We start from the raw sequence: 17,287 nt of genomic DNA on the forward strand, positions 1-17,287 counted from the left end.
TGCGACCGCTGCCAGGGAGAACGGAGAATTTGGAGCTCAGTGAAACCTCCGTCCACAGCAGCGGGAGCGGATAATCCCAGCTGCCCGGGGTGAAGCCGGAGAATTCCGGTCCATGTGCCTGACTTTGATATAAGGACAGAACTTGAGCTAACATCTGCCCACCTGAGAAAAACTACAAACAACTGTACCTGGTTAATTGGCCACTAAAACAGAACATATGATGCTTATCGCAGTCAATAGGCACAATCGGTCACCATGTGCGTCACACTTGCCTTTACAAAATGTTTAAAGACCAGCTTCACCTCAGTACTCAGCTAATCAGTGACTATATAAAAAGTCCCAGTATTGCAGACTGGGCTATACAATAATAATTCTGTCAGCAGTCAAGTACCTGTGAAAGGATTTGTAATTGAACTGAGGGGGCTGAAAAAATTGAAACATTTAACAATTTCATCTAATAACACGGCAATTAAACAGCGGTTCCTCTTTTTTTGTAAAGTGAATCCATTAACCGTTCTCTGTGCTGTTGATTTTCACACAGTGATTTGCTGGGTTGTGATGCACTGTTACTTCCACTTTGGTGCAATGTTAGGACTTCTGGAAAGCAAGGACAGCTATTTCCTCCTTTATAGAGACATAGGCCGGGATTTTACGGCCTCGCTCGGGCGAGGCTCTTAAAATCCCACCCCAGCCCAATGGAGAATTCCGTTCTGTGAGCCTCGCCCGTCCCAATCTGGCGGCAGGCGTGGTAGTAAAATTCCAGTGATAGAGTCACACAGCACCGAAGGGGCCCTTTGGCCCATCGAGGTTGTAATAACTACCACTGAAGGCACACTAATCACAGTCCATCACGCAAACCAATCACACATCCATTGACTCCGTCTACACGACCAGTTGACTCAGCAAAGCAGCCAGCCGAATCAAGGACACCCCGCATCCCAGACATTCACTCTTCCACCTTCCTTCATCGGGAAATAGTCTGAAAACATGTACCAATCGACTCAAGAACAACTTCTTCCCTGCTGCCACAAACATTTGAATGGACCTCCCATATGTGGAGCTGCTCTTTCTCTATATCCTAGCTATGACTGTAACACTACATCCTGCGCTCTCTCCTTTCCTTCTCCCCTATGTGCTCTATGAACGGTATATAAACAATACTTTTCATTGGGGCAAATTTTCCCGTTCCGCCCGCCGCGGGAATAGCAGCCGGTGAGGGATGGACCATGGAAAGGTCCATCGACCTTGGGTGGGATTTTCCGATTTCGGGCAAGCGTGGCCAGAAAATCCCACCCATTTTATCCCAAAAAGTGTGACAATAATAAATCATATCAAATATTCTTGTACTTGTCCCATTTTCCCCTGAATGTTATGATATTTCAACTGCTCATCCAAATACTTTTTAAATGTTGCAAGGTTTCCAGCCGCCACCTACCTTCCCAGGCAACGAATTCCAGATTCCCACCACCCTCTGAGTGAACGTTTTTTTCTCAAATCTTGTGCAACTTTAATCTTACCATTTCACACTATCTAATTGCTTACTTTTTGTTGGATTGCCACTGCAAAGTGGCAGTGGGGGGGGTTTTAACCTGGGACAACACAGGGTTAAGGGAGCTGTGCGAACTCTCAAATGCTATTTTTGTATCCACAGATGCTGCCTGACCTGCTGAGCGTCTCCAGCACTTTCTGGTTTCACTTCAGACTTCCAGCATCTGCTGCATTTCGAATGCGCGTTTCTGTTGAAGTTTTCACTCCCTTGAGGCATCTCAAAGTGTTTCACAGCCAATGAATTACGATTAAAGTGTGGCAGATAGCAGTGCATATGTAATCTTGGGCTTCATCAACGCAGGTATTGAGTACAATAGCAGAGGACTTATCGTGAATCCGTATAAAGACCCGTTCAACTCAAGCATTGCGTCCACACTTTAGAAAGGGCGTTGCCACATTGCAGAGGAGACTTGCCGGAGTGGTTCCAGGGATGGGGGATTTTAGCTACGAGTAGGTCAGAGAATCTAGGATTGCGTGAAGGAGATTGAGGGGAGAGTTGATGGAAGTGTACAAAATTATGACAGATTCTGATAAGGAAGTTGAAGAGAGCTGTACCACTTTCGCTAATGATACAAGGATTAGGGGGCATGGATGTAAGGTTCTGGAAACATGACACAGGGGGAATGTGAGGAAGAGGATTTTTACACAGCGAATTGTAATGACCTGCACTTGCTGCCTGTGAGGTTTAAGTTTGTTATTTATTAGTGCCACCAGTAGACTTATATTAACACTGCATGGAAGTTACTGTGAAAATCCCCCACTCGCCACACTCTGGCGCCTGTTCAGGTACACTGAGGGAGAACTTAGCATGGCCAATGCACCTAACCAGCATGTCTTTCAGACTGTGGGAGGGAACCAGAGTACCCGGAGGAAACCCACGCAGACACGGGGAGAATGTGCAGACTTCGCACAGGCAGTGACCCAAGCAAGGAATTGAACTGGGGTTCCTGGCACTCTGAGGCAGCAGTGCTAATCACTATGCCACCGTGCCACCCCTGTGGGTGGTCAAAGCAAAGAAAAGCATGTGGGAGTCACAGTGGCACAGTGGTTAGCACTGCTGCCTCACAGCTCCAGGGACCCGGGTTTGATTCGCGGCTTGGGTCACTGTCCGTGTGGAGTTTGCACATCCACCCCGTGTTCGCGTGGGTTTGCTCCGGGTGCTCCGGTTTCCTCCCTCCGTCCAAAGATGTGCGGGTTAGGTTGATTGGACATGCTAAATTAACCCTTAGTGTCTGGGATGTGATAGGTTAGAGGCATTAGCAGGGTAGTTAAGCAGGGATAGGACCTGGGTGGGATTGTGGTCGGTGCAGACTCGTTGAGCCGAATGGCTTCCTTCTGCACTGTAGGGATTCTATGATTCTATTCTCTGAAAATGAATGATTTCCAAAGGGTGTTGCATAGGCATTTGAAGGTAATAAACTCACGGGGCTAAAGGAATGAAGGAATAGTGCGGAGGAATGAGATTGATTGGATTGTTCCATAAAGAGCCTGCATGGACTCAAAGGGACGAATGGTCTCCTTCTGGAATGACTCCAAGGCCCACCCTATCATGCAGCCGGCAGAGGAGGCCTAAAATGTGGTGGTGTGGTGAATGTGGTGGGTGGGGGTACTGGGGCAGCACAGTGGCAGAGTGGTTAGCACTGCTGCCTCCAACTCCAGGGAGCTGGGTTCGATTCCCGGCTTGGGTCACTTTCTATTTGGAGTTTGTACGTTCTCCCTGTGTCTTCATGGATTTCCTCCAGGGTGCTCCAGTTTCCTCCCACAGTCCAAAGATGTGCGGGTTAGGTGCATTGGCCATGATAAATTGACCCTTAGTGTCCTGGGATGCGTGGGTTAGAGGGATTAGCTGGGTAAATATGTGGGGATAGGGCCTGAGTGGGATTGTGGTCGATGCAGACTTGATGGGCCGAATGGCCTCCTTCTGCACCGCAGGGATTCTATGATTCTATTGCTACTGGCACAATCAAATGCTTGGCTGATAATCAACATGGCAATCATTGGTGTGAATGTGAGTATCTGACACACTATTCAGGAGGATGTTTTTCTCCTTGGATTGGTGAACAAATTTACTGGTGGTTTGTGAGAGTTTATGACTTCAAACTCACTCCCATACAGGTAGAGATGAAGATGTAAGCTACTCTGTGATTGAGAATGCTTTGTTCTCTCTCTGGGCAAATTTCATTGCTCTATAGGTGTAAGTGATCAGCTTGCCATTCAAAGCAGTTGATAGATTTTCTGCCTTGCCTTTTTGTACAAGAACATCACCTCAGCCAACCAGCTGTATCCATGATTAGCTGGGTGGTTTCCTCAAGGTTGCAGTAGGCATTTGTGCAACTTACTGACAACTATTGTTTGATCTGCTCTCCAGCCTGTTTGTGTGGTGAGGTCCACTCCCACTTGGTGATCTCTTCCATCATCTTCTCAAGGGCAATGAGGGATGGACAATATATGCTGGCCTGGCATTAGGGGAAGCGATGGCTTAGTGGTATTATCGCTAGACTATTAATCCAGAAACTCAGCTGACGTTCTGGGGACCCTGGTTCGAATCCCGCCACGGCAGATGGTGGAATTTGAACTCAATAAAATGTATCTGGAATTAAGAATCTACTGATGACCATGAGTCGATTGTCGGAAAAATCGATCTGGTTCACTAATGTCCTTTAGGGAAGGAAATCTGCTGTCCCTACCTGGTCTGGCCTACATGTGACTCCAGAGCCACAGCAATGTGGCTGACTCTCAACTGCCCTCGGGCAACTAGGGATGGGCAATAAATGCTGGCCCACCAATGACGCCCAGGTCCCACAAATGAATAAGAAAAGTCAGTAATGCCCAAGTTCCATGAAAGAATAGAAAAAATAGCATGTAGGGGAACAAATAGTGGAGCGACATCAGGAATGAAGCCATTACAGTACTTGATTAATTCTAGCAGACTCCAGACTCTCTGCACATTCTGTAGATCCTCAACATTTGCAATATGGCTTCAACTTTCCAGAGATCAGGTGCAATCCTCCTTCACTGCTGAATGTATGGCCAAAGAATTTAATTCTGCTTTCATTGAACAAGCACTTGTCCTTGTTCAAGGTGAGATTACATTCTCTAAGACATTGTAGACATTGCCTGTAGATGGGACTTGAGTTTACTTTTAGGCTGGCTGCAGATGAGAATGTCATCACTGGTGTTCAGCGTAGCTTCAAGTCTTTGAAGTGCAGATTGAATCATTAACTGAAAGACCTCAGCTGCTGAATGAACTGCAAAGTTGAGCCTCTTGCATCGAAAGGGTCCGATGTGAGTGTAAAATACTGTAAGAAACCTTGATTCTTCTCAAGTTGCACTTGATGCTAGCTTGCATTGAGGTCAAGTTTAGCACCGTGCACTTTCTCTATGATGTCATCGATTATCAGCGTCAAGTGTTTTTCTGATTTATTTTGGTGACTGTATATCAGAGAATCCCTACAGTGCAGAAGGAAGCCATTCGGCCCAACGAGTGTGAACTGGTAACAATCCCACCCAGGCCCTATCCCCATAACCCCATGTATTTACCCCACTAATCCCTCTGACACTAAGTGGCAATTTAGCATGGCCAATCAACCTAACCCAAAGATGTGCATCTTTGGACTGTGGGAAGAAACCGGGGCACCCGGAGGAAATCCATGCAGACATGGGGAGAACGTACAAACTCCACACAGACAGTGACCCCAAGCCGGAATTGAACCCGGGTCCCTGGCACTGTGAGGCAGCAGTGCTGACCACTGTGCCACCGTGCGTCTCATCTGCAATGTGCTCTTGGGTTTCTTAATGACTTCCATGGGTAAGATCCAAGAGGCTGGCTCATGCCAACCTTCTCACTGATGTAAAGGAGAAGTAGAGGCTGAACTTTTTTCTCAATCTGCTTCCTGACATTATTGTAATCACCACTGTTGATCCATGACTGGGGGGCCATTGGGATCGATGTGTAACTTGCATGTAACATGTTTCAGTTTGCCGATACCAGTGAAGCGGTCAGCAGAACATTTGTGGATGTTGCTGGTATGCCCATGAATCACGTGTGTGCTGGCAATCATGTGCAGATCTGTTGATGTATGGAAATGGATAAGTGTGTCACATTCTTCAGATATGACAGCTTTCATTCACGTGTCCTGAGAATTTTCAGTGGTTTGTCACTGTTGTAAGGGGAAATTGTCATATTCCCTGCTTTGTAGAGAATGGGGCAATCCTGGAGTTTCTTGAACGTTTTCTCTCCCACGACACTGACAGAGGGTTTTGCATCTACGAGAGAAACCACATTGGAGCAGCCAATGGTTACTGTCACACATGGCTGGTATCAGGGTCTGAAAGGGCACGAAAACATGGTCAGGGTAGCCTGCCTCTGCATTGGCTGCATTCGCAGGTGGCATGGTGGCACAGTGGTTAGCACTGCTGCCTCACAGTGCCAGGGACCCGGGTTCAATTCCAGCCTCGGGTGACTGTTTGTGTGGAGTTTGCATGTTCTCCCCATGTCTGCGTGGGTTTCCTCCGGGTGCTCTGGTTTCCTCGCACATTGCAAAGATCATAGAATCCCTACAGTAAAGAAGGAGGCCATTTGGCCCATCGAGTCTGCACCGACCACAATCCCATCCGGGCAATATTCCTGTAATCCCACATATTTACCCAGCTAATTAATCCCCCTGACACTAGGGTCAATTTAGCATGGCCAATCCATCTGACCCACACATCTTTGGACTGTGGGAGGAAACCGGAGCACCCAGAGGAAACCCACGCAGACACTGGGGGAACGTGCAGACTTGGCACAGACATGACCCAAGCCGGGAATCGAACCCAGGACCCTGGCGCTGTGAGGCATTAGTGCCAACCACTGTGCTGCCCGGTGTGCGGGTTAGGTTGATTGGCCATGATAAATTGTCCCTTAGTATCAGGGGGATTAGCAGAGTAATGACATGGAGTTACAAGGATAGGGCATGGGTGGGATTGATGTTGGTGCAGGCTTGATGGGCCAAATGGCCTCCTTCTGCAACGTAGGGATTGTATGGATGACTCTCACACCCTTTTCTGTGATATGCATACATGGCATCCCCTGTTGGCAATGGTCTCAGCAGTTGATTAGGTTGATGAATGGCCAACATGAGCTAAGTGGTTGTGTTTTCCACAAGCTTTGCCCTGTTTACCAGTCGCAGGATGCTCTGTCCAGTGTGGTAAACACTGCCACAGAGGAAACACTGTCTGGACAAGTCATAACTCTGCAAGACCACTTTTATTGCTTTGTTTCCTGTCACATCAGCAATGAACAGCGATCACAGGGGTTGAACTTGCAAGCCTGGTAATTATTTTCGGTGGACTCAATTTCAGTAGCTCTGGACTCTGAAAGCAATAGCGATCTTGCTAACTTCAGCAAGCACTGACAGCCTTCTGTCTTTCTCAAGTACTTTCTGGCGTAATTAACTGGAGAGGCAACCTTTGATTGATTTTTCTTTCAATGTTGTCGACACCAGTGAAGACACATTTGTTTGCCGGTTACCTGAAGTCTGTGCAATGTTGGTCAATGACTCATTTGCCTCTTGCTTCATGTGTCCGAAGAGGATTGTCTCATGTATCATATTTCGGTTGGGTGTTAAATAGTTGTGGCTGATTCATAGTTACTTTGCTCAGGTGTAAATGCCTCAAAAACACCTTCCAATCTTTCACCACCACAGGCAAGAAGTCTTTTTCCTTCTGCCAGGTGTGATTGGAAAATCTTCCACCGGACTTTCGAAAAGTCACGGCCACTTTTGCCAACACGGCAATACAGCTGATTCCAAATGCACTTGATGGATTGGACATAAGCCATGCCATATTCATCAGCAATAGTGAGGATTAGAATAGAATCCCTACAGTGCAGAAGGAGGTCATTCAGTCCATCGAGCCTGCACTGACAACAATCGTAGTTTATTTTAGTTTTTTTAGTTTTAGTGGCGCAAGTAGATTTACATTAACACTGCGATGAAGTTACTGTGAAAATCCCCTAGTCGCCACACACTCCGGCACCTGTTCGGGTACACTGAGGGAGAATTTAGCATGGCAAATGCACCTAACCAGCACGTCTTTTGGATTGTGAGAGGAAACCGGAGAACCCGGAGGAAACCCACGCAGACACAGGCCGCATCCCCCTAACCCCATGTATTTATGTTGCTAATTCTCCTGACACTGAGGGGCAATTTAGCATGGCCATTGCACCTTACTCGCACATCTTTGGACTGTGGGAGGAAACCGGAGCACCCGGAGGAAACCCACGCAGACACGGGGAGAATGTGCAAACTCCACACAGACAGTGACCCAAAGCTGGAATTGAACCCAGGTCCCTGGCGTCATGAGGCAGCAGTGTTAACCACTGTGCCACCGTGCCGTCCACAATCTTATCTATAAAAACTTTCCTGTGTGTTTGATCCAAGCTTGTCTGCAATTAACACAGCCTGAGCTTGTCTCTTTATCTACTGCTTGAAATACACTCAGCAAATTAAGATGCTGTCTTCTTTTCAGAAAATAGACAAAAGCTTCCAAAAAGTTTCATACATGGAACGCTTGTTATTTTGCATGATCCTCAAGCTCAGTGTGAAGTTCTTGGAATATAGAACATAGTCCAGTCCATCACACAAACCAGCCTCCTATCCACTGACTCTGGCTACACTTCCTGCTGCCTCAGAAAAGCAGCCAGCATAATCAAGGTCTCCAGGCGCCCCGGACGTACTCTCTTCCATCTTGTCCGTCAGGAAAAAGATACAAAGCTCTGAGATCATGGACCAACTGACTCAATTTATTCATTTATTTATTTATTAGTGTCTCAAGTAGGCTTACATTAACACTGCAATGAAGTTACCTCCCACAGTCCAAAGATATATGGGTTAGGTTGATTGGCCATGCCATATTGACCCTAATATCAGGGGATTAACAGGGTAAATATGTGGGGTTACGGGAATAGGATCTGGGTGGGATTGTGATTGGTGCAGATTTGATGGGCCAAATGGCCTCCTTCTACACTGTCGGGATTCTATGATTCCATAATGATTTTCTTCCCTGCTGCCATCAGACTTTTAAATGGACCTACCTTATATTAAGCTGATCTTTCTCAACACCCTAGCTATGACTGTAACACTATATCCTGCACCCTCTCCTTTCCTTCTCCCCTATGTACTCTACATATGATGTGCTTTGTCTGTACAACCCGCAAGAAACAATACTTTTCACTGAATCCCACTACATGTGACAACAATAAATTAAATCAAACATAAAACAGTCAATGACAAGTAGAATTAAAATTGTACAAACAATAATGACATCCTTTATTAAAGCAGCTTCTGCAGACTCCAGCAGATACTCTCTGCTGGCACAAATGTGTTTCATAGCTTCAAGTGAACAAAATGGTCTACTCTGTATCTTCACAGGGTAGATAATTTAGGACGGAGATGAGGGGACATTTCTTCACCCAAAGAGTGGTGAGACTGTGGAATTCATTACCACAGGAAGTAGTTGATGCCAAAGCATTGAATGTATTTAAGAGGCAGCTAAATATAGCACTTGGGGCAAATGGGATTAAAGGTTATGGGGAGAAAGCAGGATTAGGCTATTGAGTTGGACGATCAGCCATGATTGTGATGAATGGGGAGCAGGCTCGAAGGGCCGAATGGCCTCCTCCTGCTCCTATCTTCTATGTTTCCATGTTAAATATATATTGCACTTTTCAAAATGCCATAAATGTGTTCCACTAGTTTGCTTGGGTTCACTGAGGACTTGGTGTCCACCACATATCCCAGCTGCAGACTGGAGCTGTCCACTTCTATTTTTTAATGAAGCAGTTATGTTTCCGTCTACCTTTGGTGGGAACATCACACACAGTCACCCCATTCCCGATTGGAGAGCTAAGCAGTATGATGTTAGGCTGGACTAATTCCACTTTCCACCTGCATCTGAAATTCTTTTCACTCTCAATCGGGCGGCACGGTAGCACAGTGGTTAGCACTGCTGCTTCACAGCTCCAGGGACCTGCGTTCGATTCCCGGCTTGGGTCACTGTCTGTGTGGAGTTTGCACATTCTCCTCGTGTCTGCGTGGGTTTCCTCCGCGTGCTCCGGTTTCCTCCCACAGTCCAAAGATGTGTGGGTTAGGTTGATTGGCCATGCTAAATTGCCCTTACTGTCCTGGGGTGTGTAGGTTAGAGGGATTAGTGGGTAAATATGTAGGGATTTGGGGGTAGGGCCTGGGTGGGATTGTGGTCGGTGCAGACTCGATGGGCCGAATGGCCTCTTTCTGTGCTGTAGGGTTTCTAATTTTCTAAAAATTGGGTGGACTTTCTTCTTGTTAGAAACTGGCTGAATGCAACTCAAAGGCATTGCATTCTGATCTTCACCCTAAAAATCTCAGAAACACACAAAATAAAATGGAGTTTTGACTTCCCCATGAACACCCTGTCGATCAGTGGTTAAGCATTAGGGTTAAAAATTTAAACAAAACGTCCCACCTTTTAAAGTATTGGCCGGAATTCTCCCATCCCTCCCGCCACTGGAATGTTAGCGGGCGGGTTGCGGAGACTGTGAAACCCCATTGACGGTCGGGCGGGAATTTCCAGCTTTTAGACCAGCGCGGGTACATTTTTTCCTTTTAAAAAGCATCTAGACAGTTACATGGGTAAGATGGATATAGAGGGATATGGGCCAAATGCGGGCAATTGGAACTAGCTTAGTGGTAAAAACTGGACGGCATGAACAAGTTGGGTCGAAGGGCCTGCTTACATGCTGTAAACCTCTATGACTCTAAGGGTGGAATCTTGCCGGCACGTCCGCCCGAGTTTCGTACGATCCCATCCGAGGCCAATGGAGAATGCCATTTTCCGAGCCTCGCCCGCCCCTGGGACGGGTATGCCGGTAAAATTCCAGCCTAAGACTCTATGATTCCGGAAATGAAAAGCTTGATGTATGAGGAGCGTTTGAGGACTCTGGGTCTGTACACGATGGAGTTTAGTAGGATGACGGGGAGAGGGATCTTATTGAAACTTAACAGAATATTGAAAGGCCTGGATAGAGTGGAGGTGGGGAAGATGTTTCCATTAGTAGAAGAGACTAGGATCCAAGGGCACAACCTTAGAATAAAGAGACAACCTTTTAGAACCAAGATGAGGAGAAATTTCTTCAACCATAGGGTGATGAATCTATAGAATTCATTGCTGCAGAAGGCTGTGGAGGTCAGGTCATTGAGTATTTAAGACAGAGATAGATAGGTTCTTGATTGGTAAGGGGATCAAAGGTTACAGGGAAAAGGCAGGAGAATGGGGTTGAGAAACATATCATCCATGATTGAGTGGTGGAGCAGACACGTTGGACCGAATGGCCTGATTCTGCTCGTAAATCTTACGGTCTTATGGCCTTCCTCCCTAACTTTTTCCTATCCATTTCATCTACAAACCTGGGTATGGGAAAGGGAACATCAGTCCCTCACCAACCCCTTAAGCCTTTAAAATATTCAGTTGATGTTTGCCCTGCAGTGCTTGCTGTTAATACCACAGGCAATGTAATCTTAGTTGTTTACCAAGAAAAAATGAATCACATATTGGTTGAACCTCATAACCCACTTTTCCCAAAAGGACTGTGAGTTTATAGATTTCAAAATTAATCTAGGTTTCCTTTCATAAAACACCAAACCCGGACATTCTCTCTTCCACCTTCTTCCATCGAGAAAAAGATACAAATGGTTGAGGTCACACATTAATTGACTCAAGAACAGCTTCTTCCCTGCTGCTATCAGATTTTTGAATGGACCTACCTTATATTAAGTTGATCTTTCTCTACACCCTCGCTATGACTGTAACACTATATTCTGAACCCTCTCCTTTCCTTCTCTATGAATGGTATGGGCGACAGGGTGGCACAGTGGTTACCACTGCTGCCTCACAGAACCAGGGATCCGGGTTCAATTCCCAGCTTGGGTCACTGTCTCTGCGGAGTCTGCACATTCGCCCCGTGTCTGCGTGGGTTTCCTCCGGGTGCTCCGGTTTCCTCCCACAGTCTGAAAGAAGTGCTGGTTAGGTGCATTGACCATGCCAAATTCTCCCTTAGTGTACCCGAATAGGCACCGGAACGTGGCGACTCGGGGATTTCTCAGTAACCTCAGCACGGTGTTAATGTAAACCTACTTGTGACAATAATAAATAAATGTCAACTTAGCTTCGTCTGTATAGCGTGCAAGAAACAATACTTTTCACTGTATCCCAATCCACGTGACAATAAATTAAATCAAACCAAACCCCGTCATAGACCTTTGAGCTTATGTTGACGGACTAAGATGTGCGGGTTAGGTTGATTGGCTATGCTAAATTAACCTCAGTGTCAGGGGGACTAGTAGGGTAAATACATGTGGTTATGGGGATAGGGCCTGGGTGGGATTGTGGTCGGTGCAGACTCGATGGGCTGAATGGTCTCCTTCTGCACTGTAGGGATTCTATGATCCATGATCAAATCATGTGCCCTTCAAACCAGGTGTAGTGTTAAGAGAGGCATTCACTTCTCACCAATGTTGACTTTCTGGTAAACTCTGAATTTTACTCTGGCTTGGGGCTGGAACAAATGAGGGAACTTGCAGGAAAGCAGCAGGTTCTTTCAATCCTTCTAATTGAGGTGTGAATTGTGTGGCTTCCAGGACACCGAAAGGTTCAAGATGAATATGCTGCCTGCTTTGAAGATGAAAATGAATTGCAAATTAAATTCTTTTAATAAACCTTTCACGGAATCTCAGGGCACCAACAATCAGCGTTAACCAATCCTAACCCCCCCTCTCAACTCCTCCCTCCCTGAAGTCACGAAAGGCCTCTTTACACTTTGCAGAGCGTGCAAACGCGTGATCCATCAGTAAATTCATAACTCTTAAATTATGTCGGGATGACTTGGTTTAATATCAATAACACTGAGAGTTACGGCGTGAAGATAAATTCCTGCATTTCACGTGGAATTAAGTGCAACCTGTTGCTCTCACCTGGGAGTGCTTTCTTGCAGAGGATCGTTAAGCTACCTTTGGAGTGCTTTGATGTTCCGCAACAGTGGTGAAAGTCGGTCTCTCGTACAAACAAAAAAATATATATTCGGGCTTGTTGGAAAAGTTGCTAACACGCAAGGATGCTGCAGCAAATTCTGTTTTACACTTGAGTGAAACAGTAAGATAATGTGTTCAATCCAGTTTGCAAATGAACTAGTGTTATTGTGGGCGGTACTGCAAATGAACACAGATTTCTTCCCTCTCACTTTTCTCCTCCAGAATAATGTACTTTGATTAATGGCGTCATCCTTGCTTCCTACTGCTTGGCTTGACTTGTTTGCTTGAGGCAAATACTTCAATGTTGGTTGATCCAAAGGATCAGTCACCGTGTATTTTTTGCTCGATTATGCATTAAGTTTGCCAGTGGTTTGGCAAAGCTTTAGTGGTTAAATCTCACAGTCAATAAATAAATACACCCCTTACTTTAAATGACATCCCAGCTAATCTAGAGACTAATGAGGACAGAACACACAAAAGACCTTTCCTTTGAAATGCTTTGTAAGGTTTCTCAAGGTGTCATAATGCCAGAAGGCATTTCTCTTTTTTTTTATATCATTGTACACGCTGTTAGAATCCAAAACCAGAAATAATTAATGACAAATGGCACCTATACTTGCTGGAGCCATTCTGTAAGGACTGAACTTGCAGGTTTAAAACAGTCACTTTCTTATGTTCTATTTTTATTTTTCTCATGTGGGGAAACGGTTCTGCTTGTGGGTAATTCTAGGATGTGGGGGATCTCACCTAGACTGAATTCTCCTGTATTGCGAAAAAAAAATACTAGGTAGCCAGCCGCGCTGGCCTTGATATGAACACTCTGCCGCTCAGTGGTTAAGGATCAGAATTTCAAACCTGGGGGACGTTTAATTGCTACTCTGCGGCTTCCCAAAAACTGGGAAAGCTGGCAGCGAAATAGAGGAGCCGTCCGTTTGAGAAGGTAGATGCATTTTACAGCACTCCTTGTGGGCCAAGAAGAGCAGGACTGCTCGCTTCCCCTTTGCTTTAAGGAAGACTTCACCCTCATCTCTCTCTCTCTCTCTGCCCATCTACACATTCTACTCTTTCCCATGAGCAGAGAACACCCCACCACCCCCCCTCTGGCCCCCTGCCTCGGCCACCACCTCACGACTATCACCCAATGGATGACTTCTAACTCCACCTCTCCCGGCCACCCACCACAATCACCAATAGCTGACCTCCAACTCTACCCCATTCCATCACAATCGCCAATGGCTGACTTCCAACTCCAACTCCCCGACATCCTACCACCCCACTACAATCACCAGTAGCTGACTTACAATTCTACTCACACCCAGCCATCCCACTACAATCACCAATAGCTGATTTCCAATCTACCCTCCTCCTCCAGGATCCGTGCCCACCCCCCCCATGATCACCAACATCTAGCTTCCAAATCCAGCTCCCCACCCCTCCCTACCCCACTAGGAACTGAACTGAAGCCCCTTTCTGACGGGCTGGCACAGTGGTTAGCACTGCTGCCTCACAGTTCCAGGGACCCGGGTTCAATTCTGGCCTCTGGTCACTGTCTGTGCGGAGTCTGCACATTCTCCCGGTGTCTGCGTGGGTTTTATCCGGGTGTTCCGGTTTCCTCCCACAGTCCAAAGGTGTGCAGGTTAGGTGGATTGGGCATGATAAATTGCCCCTTAGTGTCCCAGGATGTGTGGGTTAGCGGGGTAAATGTGTGGGGTTTTGGGGGAATAGGGCCTGGGTGGGATTGTTGTCGGTGCAGAACCGATGGGCCGAATGGCCTCCTCCTGCACTGTAGGAACTCTATGATTTCTAACCACCCAGGACGGACCCAAGGACACATGACTGCTTCACTTCTGCTGCTGCAAATGGAAGAAAATTATTATCATAAGACCCTCCTGTAAAAATCCCACAGCAACTTCCCTTCCGTGACCTTGACACTTTCCCTGGCCGTTTCTTTGCCATTCCGACACACGGTTCACACCTTCCCCTTTTGTCTTCACTCAGAGGACACAGCAAGACAAAAGGCACGCATGCCAAATACTGCAATTCGAAACCTTCCCTCTTGAAGTCAGTACTCAATTGTGATGTTCCAATAGTCAATTGTGAAGTGGCAATGGCCAAATGTCAGATAAAAGTGGTGTAGATAATAATAATATCAATACTGAGTACTGTACAGCAGTGGAAACTGCATTGAGTGCTGCTGAATACAGTCAAATGAAGCTCTCCCATATTAATCCAGCGAGAGGGAGCTACAGCTGACATTTGGCGAACTAGTTCCTTTTTAGTGATAACACGTATATCAATTTTGTAACAACTCTTGTTGCTAGGACACAAAATGTCACACTGTGTACAGTATACCACTCTATTCTAATAACTAGACTTGAAGTCTTTAAAGATATCACACGTCACCGAAATTGCTGTAAAATTATACATAATCTTTTTTCCTAAGTAAGAGGCCAGACCAAGATGAAGAAGATCCTTATGGTAATCACCCCAATCAGACAGAAAGCCTTTAATTTGCATAAAGCTGTTAGATCTTGCAAGTCATCACAAAACAGAACTTGCTGGCAACATTGAATCTTGAAATAGTCCGAATATACGAGGGATGTTATTTTTTTTGTAGACCCATGGATGTCATGTTTTTCACACATGTGAGTTATTCAATGGCACTGCTGGCATGGGAGCCATTTATTTGGGGGGATTTATTTTTATTCATTCATGGGACATGGGCGTCGCTGGCCAACATTTATTTGGGGAGACCATGCAGACGCTACGACAACGGATGAATGAACACCGCTCGACAATCACCTGGCAGGAGTGTTCCCTTCCAGTCAGGGAACACTTCAGCAGTCGCAGGCATTCGGCCTCTGATCTTCGGAAGCACAGGTTAAAGAGATGTGTATTGTCTCCAGCCAGGACAGTTAGTGAGATTTTGCAAGCCCAGGCAAGTCGTGGGGGTTACAGATAGTGTGACGTGAACCCAAGATCCCGGTTGAGGCCATCCTCATGTTTGCAGAACTTGGCCATCAGTTTCTGCTCAGCGATTCTGCGTTGTCGTGTGTCATGAAGGCCGCCTTTGCTTAACCCTCTCTCCACTCACATTGCACCTTTAAGACTTGATTACCTGTAAAGACTCGTATTCCAACCATTATCTTGTAAATTGAGTTTGTGTCTTTATATGCCCTGTTTTGTGAACACAGGTCCTCACTCGCCTGATGAAGGAGCTTGAGACTCCAAAAGCTACTGCTGCCAAATAAACCTGTTGGACTTTAACCTGGTGCTGTGAGACTTCTTACTGCAGCATTTATTGCCCATCCCTTGGACTGAGTAGTCATTTCAGAGAGCAGTTGAAAATCAACCATGCTGTTTAAATTTACTCATTAGTGTCACAAGTAGGCTTACATTAACACTGCAATGAAGTTACTGTGAAAATTCCCCAGTCGCTACTCCCCGACGCTTGTTCGGATACACTGAGGGAGAATTTAGCACAGCCAATGCACTTAACCAGCACGTCTTTCGGACTGTGGGAGGAAACTGAAGCACCCAGAGGAAACCCACGCAGACACGGGGAGAATGTACAGACTCTGCACAGACAGTGACCCAAGCTGGGAATTGAACCCGGTTCCCTGGCACTGTGAGGCAGCAGGGCTAACCACTGTGCCACCGTGATGTCACTGGTTCTGGAGTCGCATGTAGGCCAGACCAGGTAAGGATGGCAGATTTCCTTCCCTAAAGGACATTAGTGAACCAGATGAGTTTTTCCGACAATTGACAATAGTTTCATGGTCGTCAGTAGACTCTTAATTCCAGATTTTTAAAAATTGAATTCAAATTCCACCATCGGCCGTGGCGGGATTCAAACCTGGGTCCCCAGAACATTAGCTGTGTTTCTGGCTTAATAGTCTAGCGATAATACCACTTGGCCATTGCCTCCCCTTGGTGAAAGTTTTGAAAGATATTCACATCTTTCTACAGTGCAAACAATGTTAAGAGCTAAGAACAAAGAACAATACAGCACAGGAAACAGGCCCTTCGACCCTCCAAGCCTGTGCCGCTCCTTGGTCCAACTAGACCAATCGTTTGTATCCCTCCATTCCCAGGTTGCTCATGTGACTATCCAGGTAAGTCTTAAACGATGTCAGCGTGCCTGCCTCCACCACCCTACTTGGCAGCGCATTTCAGGCCCCCACCACCCTCTGTGTAAAAAACGTCCCTCTGATATCTGAGTTATACTTCGCCCCTCTCACCTTGAGCCCGTGACCCCTCGTGATCGTCACCTCCGACCTGGGAAAAAGCTTCCCACTGTTCACCCTATCTATGCCCTTCATAATCTTGTACACCTCTATTAGATCTCCCCTCATTCTCCGTCTTCCCAGGGAGAACAACCCCAGTTTACCCAATCTCTCCTCATAGCTAAGACCCTCCATACCAGGCAACATCCTGGTAAACCTTCTCTGCACTCTCTCTAACGCCAACCACGTCCTTCTGGCAGTGCGGCGACCAGAACTGGACGCAGTACTCCAAATGTGGCCTAACCAGCGTTCTATACAGCTGCATCATCAGACTCCAGCTTTTATACTCTATACCCCATCCTATAAAGGCAAGCATACCATATGCCTTCTTCACCACCTTCTCCACCTGTGTTGCCACCTTCAAGGATTTGTGGACTTGCACACCTAGGTCCCTCTGTGTTTCTATAC

The sequence above is a fragment of the Mustelus asterias genome, chromosome 9, assembly GCF_964213995.1.
Source record: "Mustelus asterias chromosome 9, sMusAst1.hap1.1, whole genome shotgun sequence".
NCBI classification, from domain to species: Eukaryota; Metazoa; Chordata; class Chondrichthyes; order Carcharhiniformes; family Triakidae; genus Mustelus; species Mustelus asterias.